At 46.3% G+C, this 5994-nt stretch overlaps 1 protein-coding gene and 1 non-coding gene across 2 annotated transcripts in view; one reads left to right on the forward strand and one right to left on the reverse strand.

Moving 5' to 3' along the window:
* The window catches only part of PMF1 (polyamine modulated factor 1), a 33085-nt gene that overhangs the window by 18141 nt on the left and 8950 nt on the right, over positions 1-5994 (reverse strand). The gene's annotated exons all lie outside the window — the stretch shown is intronic.
* LOC111727045 lies at positions 617-721 on the forward strand. The gene has a single exon (XR_002774684.1). It is a non-coding gene; the product is annotated as a U6 spliceosomal RNA (small nuclear RNA).

The following is a 5994-nucleotide window of genomic DNA, read 5'->3' on the forward strand; positions in this document are numbered from 1 at the left end:
CAGGGGTGGGGTGGGGGCGGGGCAGGGGACGGGGCAGGGCAGGGCCTGACAACAATGCAAACTTTGATAAGCAGTTCTCGATAATCAGTTCTCAGCAATTATTTGTTATTATTACAGTTTAACATTAGAAAATTAACAAAAATAATATAAAACTCATTTTCTGGCGAAATAGCCACTTGACAGCCGAAAACCGTATATTCCCTTCTTGTTCTCCCACCTGTTCATGCATTCTTTCCAAAAATCGAGACTTTTTAAAAATGCTGCGGGACGTGGGACAAATTGTTGAAAAGCGGGACGTCTAGTCACCCCAGACAAAGTCTCACTTGGTCATCCTGGGTAGAGTGCCATGACATCAAGCTCACAGCAACCTCAAACTCTTGAGTTCAAGTGATCCTTTTGCCTCAGCCTCCCAAGTAGGTGGGACTACAGGTGCCTGCCACAACACCTGGCTATTTTTTAGAAATGGGGTCTCGCTCTTGGGTAAGCTGGTCTTGAACTTGTGACTCAGGCAAGCCACCTGCCTCAGCCTCCCAAATGCTGGATTACAGGCATGAGCCACAGTGCCCAGCCCTCATATGTCTGACTTCTAAAAACTTAACTTCCAAATATTTAAGCAGTGCTCACTCCAGTAACACATATATTAAAATTGGACAATACAGAGAAGATTAGCACAGCCCCATGCAAGGATGACATGCAAATTCAGGTAATGCTGCATATTTAAAAATATACATATCGGCTTGGCACCTGAAGCTCAGCAGCTAGGGCACCAGCCACATACCCTGGAGCTGGCGGGTTCAAACCCAGACCAGGCCACCAAACAACAATGACAACTACAACCAAAAAATAGCCAGGCACGGTGGCAGGCACCTATAGTCCCAGCTACTTGGGAGACAGAGGTAAGAGAGTCGCTTAAGCCCAAGAGTTTGAGGTTGCTGTGAGCTGTGACACCACAGCACTCTACCAAGGGTGACATAGTGAGACTCTGTCTCAAAAAATAAATAAATATTAAAATAAAAAATAAGTAAACAAAACAAAATATTTAAGCATAGAATCAAGCTCTGGCGGTTTGTTAATCATTTGGTTTATAGGTACATGTAAATTATGCAAAACACTATGGAAACATACAAGAGGTACAGACAAGACAAAATCACAAGTACACTAAATGCTAAGGGAACCAGAAGGGAGGTTGGCCTGCTTTCTTCCTCTGTGGGGAGCTGCAAGTTCCCAGGCTGTCCAGGAGAGGGCAAGCAAGGCCTGGTGCATCCACCCCTGTTAAGGCCAGGGCTGGAAGGTTAAGAACAAGACAAATGCTACATTAGTAGAAGCTGGGGTCCAACTGACAGAAATTCATGCTCTTCATCCCACACTCACCAACTATGCAGGTGCCCAGTTCATTAAGAAATATTTTTCTGGCTTGGCGCCTGTAGCTCAGTGGCTAGGGTGCCAGCCACATACATGGGAGCTAGAGGGTTCAAATCCAGCCTGGGCCTGCCAAACAACAATGACAATTACAACAACAAAAAAAATAGCCGGGTGTTGTGGTGGGCACCTGTATTCCCTGCTACCTGGGAGGCTGTGGCAAGAGAATCTCTTAAGCCCAAGAGTTTGAGGTTGCTGTGAGCTGTGACACCATGGCAGCACTCTACCCAGAGCGACAGCTTGAGACTCTGTCTCAAAAAAAAAAAAGAAAGAAATATTTTTGTTTGGTCTTCTCTCTCTCCTCTTCCTTTTTTTTTCCCTTAGACTGCCATGGTGTCACAGCTCACAGCAACCTCCAGTTCTCGGGCTTAGGCGATTCTCTTGCCTCAGCCTCCCGAGTAGCTGGGACTACAGGCGCCCCCATTTTTCAGATGAAGAAGCTGATGGATTGACAGCGCCCATAGCTCAGTGGGTAGGGCACCGGCCACATACACCAAGGCTGGCGGGTTCAAACCCAGCCCGGGCCAACTAAACAACAATGACAACTGCAACAAAAAACTAGCTGGGTGTAGGGTGGTGCCTATGGCTCAGTGAGTAGAGTACCGGCCTCATATACCAAAGGTGGCGGGTTTGAACCAGGCCCTGGCCAAACTGCAACAGAAAAATAGCTGGGCATTATGGAGGGCGCCTGTAGTCCCAGCTTCTTGGGAGACTGAGACAAGGGAATTGCTTAAGGCCAAGAGTTTGAGGTTGCTGTGAGCTGTGACTGCACAGCACTCTACCAAGGGCGACATAGTGAAACTGTCTCAAAAAAAAAAAAGCTGATGAAGACAGCTGGGATTCAACTCAGGCCATTTGGTCATTTTGGCTTGGACAAAATAGGGTTTGCCAGCAGGCGGAGCTACATGCATACAGTCTGGACTGTATCATGATTGGAATAGCTAGAAAAGGGTTTGAAACAGGGATGTGACATGATTAAGTCTGCACTCTAGTATGTTCACTCAGCTGCTGTGTGAGGGTAGACATGGGAGGCATAGTTGAGATGAAAGCATCCTTGAGCAAGGCAGAAGAAACAGTGGGTACAGGAAGAAGTGGATGGTCTAGGCACATGGCAGAGATAGCATCAGTTGCCAGGCCTAGAGCCACATGCCAGTCTGTCAAGTCACCCCCACATTGTAGAAATGAATCACCACAAATAGCACTCATTACCATTCACAGAGGGCGGGGTATTTCCAAGGCATTTATAGTCAGAGCAGTTTAGGTATAAAACCACTATCCTTCCTGTGAAGAGCTATGTCCTATGAACACTAATCTTTGCCACTAGTTTGAAACTATCAATTCAGGCTGGGGTGGGGGTGGGGTCGGGGGCAGTGGCTCACATCTGTAATACTAGCACTCTGGGAGGCTGAGGCGGGTAGATAGCTTGAGCTCACGAGTTTGAGAACAGCCTGAGCAAAATTGAGATCCTATCTCTATTAAAAATAGAAAAACTGAAGCAAGAGGATCACTTGAGCCCAAGAGTTGGAGGTTGCTGTGAGCTGACACCACAGCACTCTATCCAGCTTGAGACTCTGCCTCAAAAAACAAAAACAAAAAAAAAAACCACCCCCCAAAACAAAAAACTACCAATTCATTTACAAATGCAATTAGCTCTCCTTCGTTGTTGTCGTCGGATGTAGGCTTTCAGCCACTTTACATATAAATCCTACCCTCCACAGCATATCCCAGGCCAGAACACTGGACCAAAAGGACATCTAAGTATGCCATCTAAGAACTTAAAAGCTGTCAGTCACCTCTTGCTCCTTCAGCCTCCATGGGACCACCACCACATGTGGCACAGCTGCCAGGGTATTGTGGGTACTTGTGACAAACCCAGCTTTTCTCTGACTAGTACTAACTGATCTTCAAGCTGGGCCCCATTACCAAAATCTAACCAACTCTTGGCAGATTCCCAATACAGATAGAGAGCATCCTTGTCAATTTAGCAGAAAAATGACTGTTTTCAGATGACTCAGGAGGCTATGGCAACAGAAAAGAACACTTCATTTTCTTTCTTTTTGGGGGACAGAGTTTTACTTTGTTGCCCTTGATAGAGTGCTATGGCATCATAGCTCACAGCAATTTGATTTCAAGAGAATCAAACCACTGATTCTCTTGCTTCAGCCTCCCAAGTAGCTGGGACTATAGGCGCCCGCCACAATGCCCAGCTATTTTTAGAGGGTCTCGCTGTGGTTCAGGCTGGTCTCAAACCCATGAGCTCAGGCAATCCACCAACCTCAGCCTCCCAGAGGGCTAGGATTACAGGCGTGAGCCACCGCACTGGGCCAGAATGCTTCATTTTCAGAGAACAATGCTGAGGTTGCAATGGTAGCCTCTAAACAGCCAGGTTTCTCCCAAAGCCTTGAAGAGGACAGATCTGGAAGTCTTTGCCACAGCCCAGGGAGTCAAAGGAAGAAGCCTTAACTCATGATAGTGGGGTGTTGATCCCTCAAATCTGAAAGCCCAGCACAGCAGATAATCTTCCAGTCACTCTAGGGTTTATCACATAATTTGTCATCCTACTCAAGCTGACGTGTACACCGAAAATATGCTGAGTTAGGTGAAAAAAATCAATCTAGGATTTAAAATATCCCTCTGGATAAGTGACAAATAAATAAACCAGCATTTACTATGTATAGACTCCTGTTCTAAGTACTTACACTTTTTTTTTTTTTTCCAGTTTTTGGCCAAGGCCGGGTTTGAACCCACCACCTCCAGTATATGGGGCTAGCGCCCTACTCCTTTGAGCCACAGGCGCTGCCCATATTCTTTTTTTTTAATTTTCTTTTTTTCACGTGGTACAACGTGCTGGTTTTTTATACAATTTGAAATATTTTCATCACAGTGGTTAACACAGCCTTCACAGCATTTTCTTTGTTATTGTATTTAGACATTTACATTCTATACCTAGTTAATTTCACATGTACCCTTGTAAGATGCACCATCTTACACACATTTTTAATTTTCTGACTTGGGGCTGGGTCAAGTATCTGCATACACCTTAAAAGTCAGTATTCACACATTTATAGAGTCCTTACTATGTGGAAAACCAGCTGTAAGTTCCTATTTAACCAAATGTGGGAAAGAATGTTCTACCGAGGAGAATCAGCAAGTGGAAAAACAAGGTGGCAGGGATGGAAACAGGGAAAGCCCTTGACACAGAAGAGCCTATGTTCACAAGTGCATCAAGACTATGTAGCTAGAGTACACATGCTGTACCCCTAGAGCCCTGACTTGAAGCTAGAGAGATGGGGAAGGACTAAGGAGGGAAACTCTTTGTATGCTAAACTCTGGAGCTTGCATTTGATCTTGGAAGCAACCATGAGCCAATTAAACATTATAAGCAGGAGAAGGACATGATCAGATCTGAGCTGTAGACTGGAGAGCCAGTTTAGAAGCTGGTACAACAGTGCAGTGAAAGACAGGGAGGCCTCAACTCAGGCAGTGGTGGCAAGGGTGAAAGGAGGGGACCAAGGAGAGAGAGGCAGAGCCAACAGGGCTGGGTGGTTGACCAAAAATGAGAGGGAAGGAGGAGTCAATGAGGACTCCCAAGTCTCTGGCCTAGAGAATGATACAGTGCTTCCTTCCACCAAGTTAGGGACTACAGGAAGAGAAGAGGAAGAGGAGAAATGCTGTTTCTTTTTTCTTTTTAGAGGCAGAGTCTCACTTTTTCACCCTCAGTAGAGTACTGTGGCGTCACAGCTCACAGCAGCCTCCAACTCTTGGGTTTAGGCGATTCTCTTGCCTCAGCCTCACGAGTAGCTGGGACTACAAGAGCCCACCACAACACCCAGCTATTTTTTGTTGCAGTTTGGCTGGGCCAGGTTTGAACCTGCCACCCTTGGTATATGGGGCCGGTGCCCTAACTACTGGGCCATAGGCATTGCCCAAAATGCTGTTTCTTTGTTGTGGTGGTTTTTCTGCAGTTTTTGGCTGGGGCCGGGTTTGAACCCACCAGCCCCTGCCTATTGGGCCAACGCCCTACTCCTTGAGCCGTAGGCACTGCCCATGCTGTTTCTATAGTGCTGAGTTTAACAGTTCTGTGGGACACCAAGAGGAGATTTCTTTTCTTTTCCTTTTTTTTTTTCTTTTGAGATTAAGAGTCTCACTATGTTGCCCTTGGTAGAGTGCTGTAGCATCACAGCTCATAGCAACCTCAAACTCTTGGGCTTAATCAATTCCCTTGCCTCAGCCTCCCAAGTAGCTGGGAGTACAGGCATGCACCACAAAGCGCGGCTATTTTTTGTTGTTATTGTTGTCATTGTTGTTTAGCAGGCCTGTGCCAGGTTCGAACCCACAAGCCCCAGTACCTGTGGCCAGCACCCTAACAAATGAGCTATAAGTGCTGAGCCAGAGAGATTTCTTGTACTAGACAGACTGTTGGAGATAGAGGTCTAAAACTCAGGAGAGATGTAGCTTAAGAATCCCTATTTATGGGGCATCACCTGTGGCTCAAAGGAGTAGGGTGCCGGCCCCATATGCAGAGGTGGCGGGTTCAAACCCAGCTCTGGCCAAAAACAGCAAAAAAAAAAAAAA

This window comes from Otolemur garnettii, unplaced genomic scaffold (genome assembly GCF_000181295.1).
Source record: "Otolemur garnettii isolate 467f Iridium unplaced genomic scaffold, OtoGar3 scaffold00091, whole genome shotgun sequence".
NCBI lineage: Eukaryota > Metazoa > Chordata > Mammalia > Primates > Galagidae > Otolemur > Otolemur garnettii.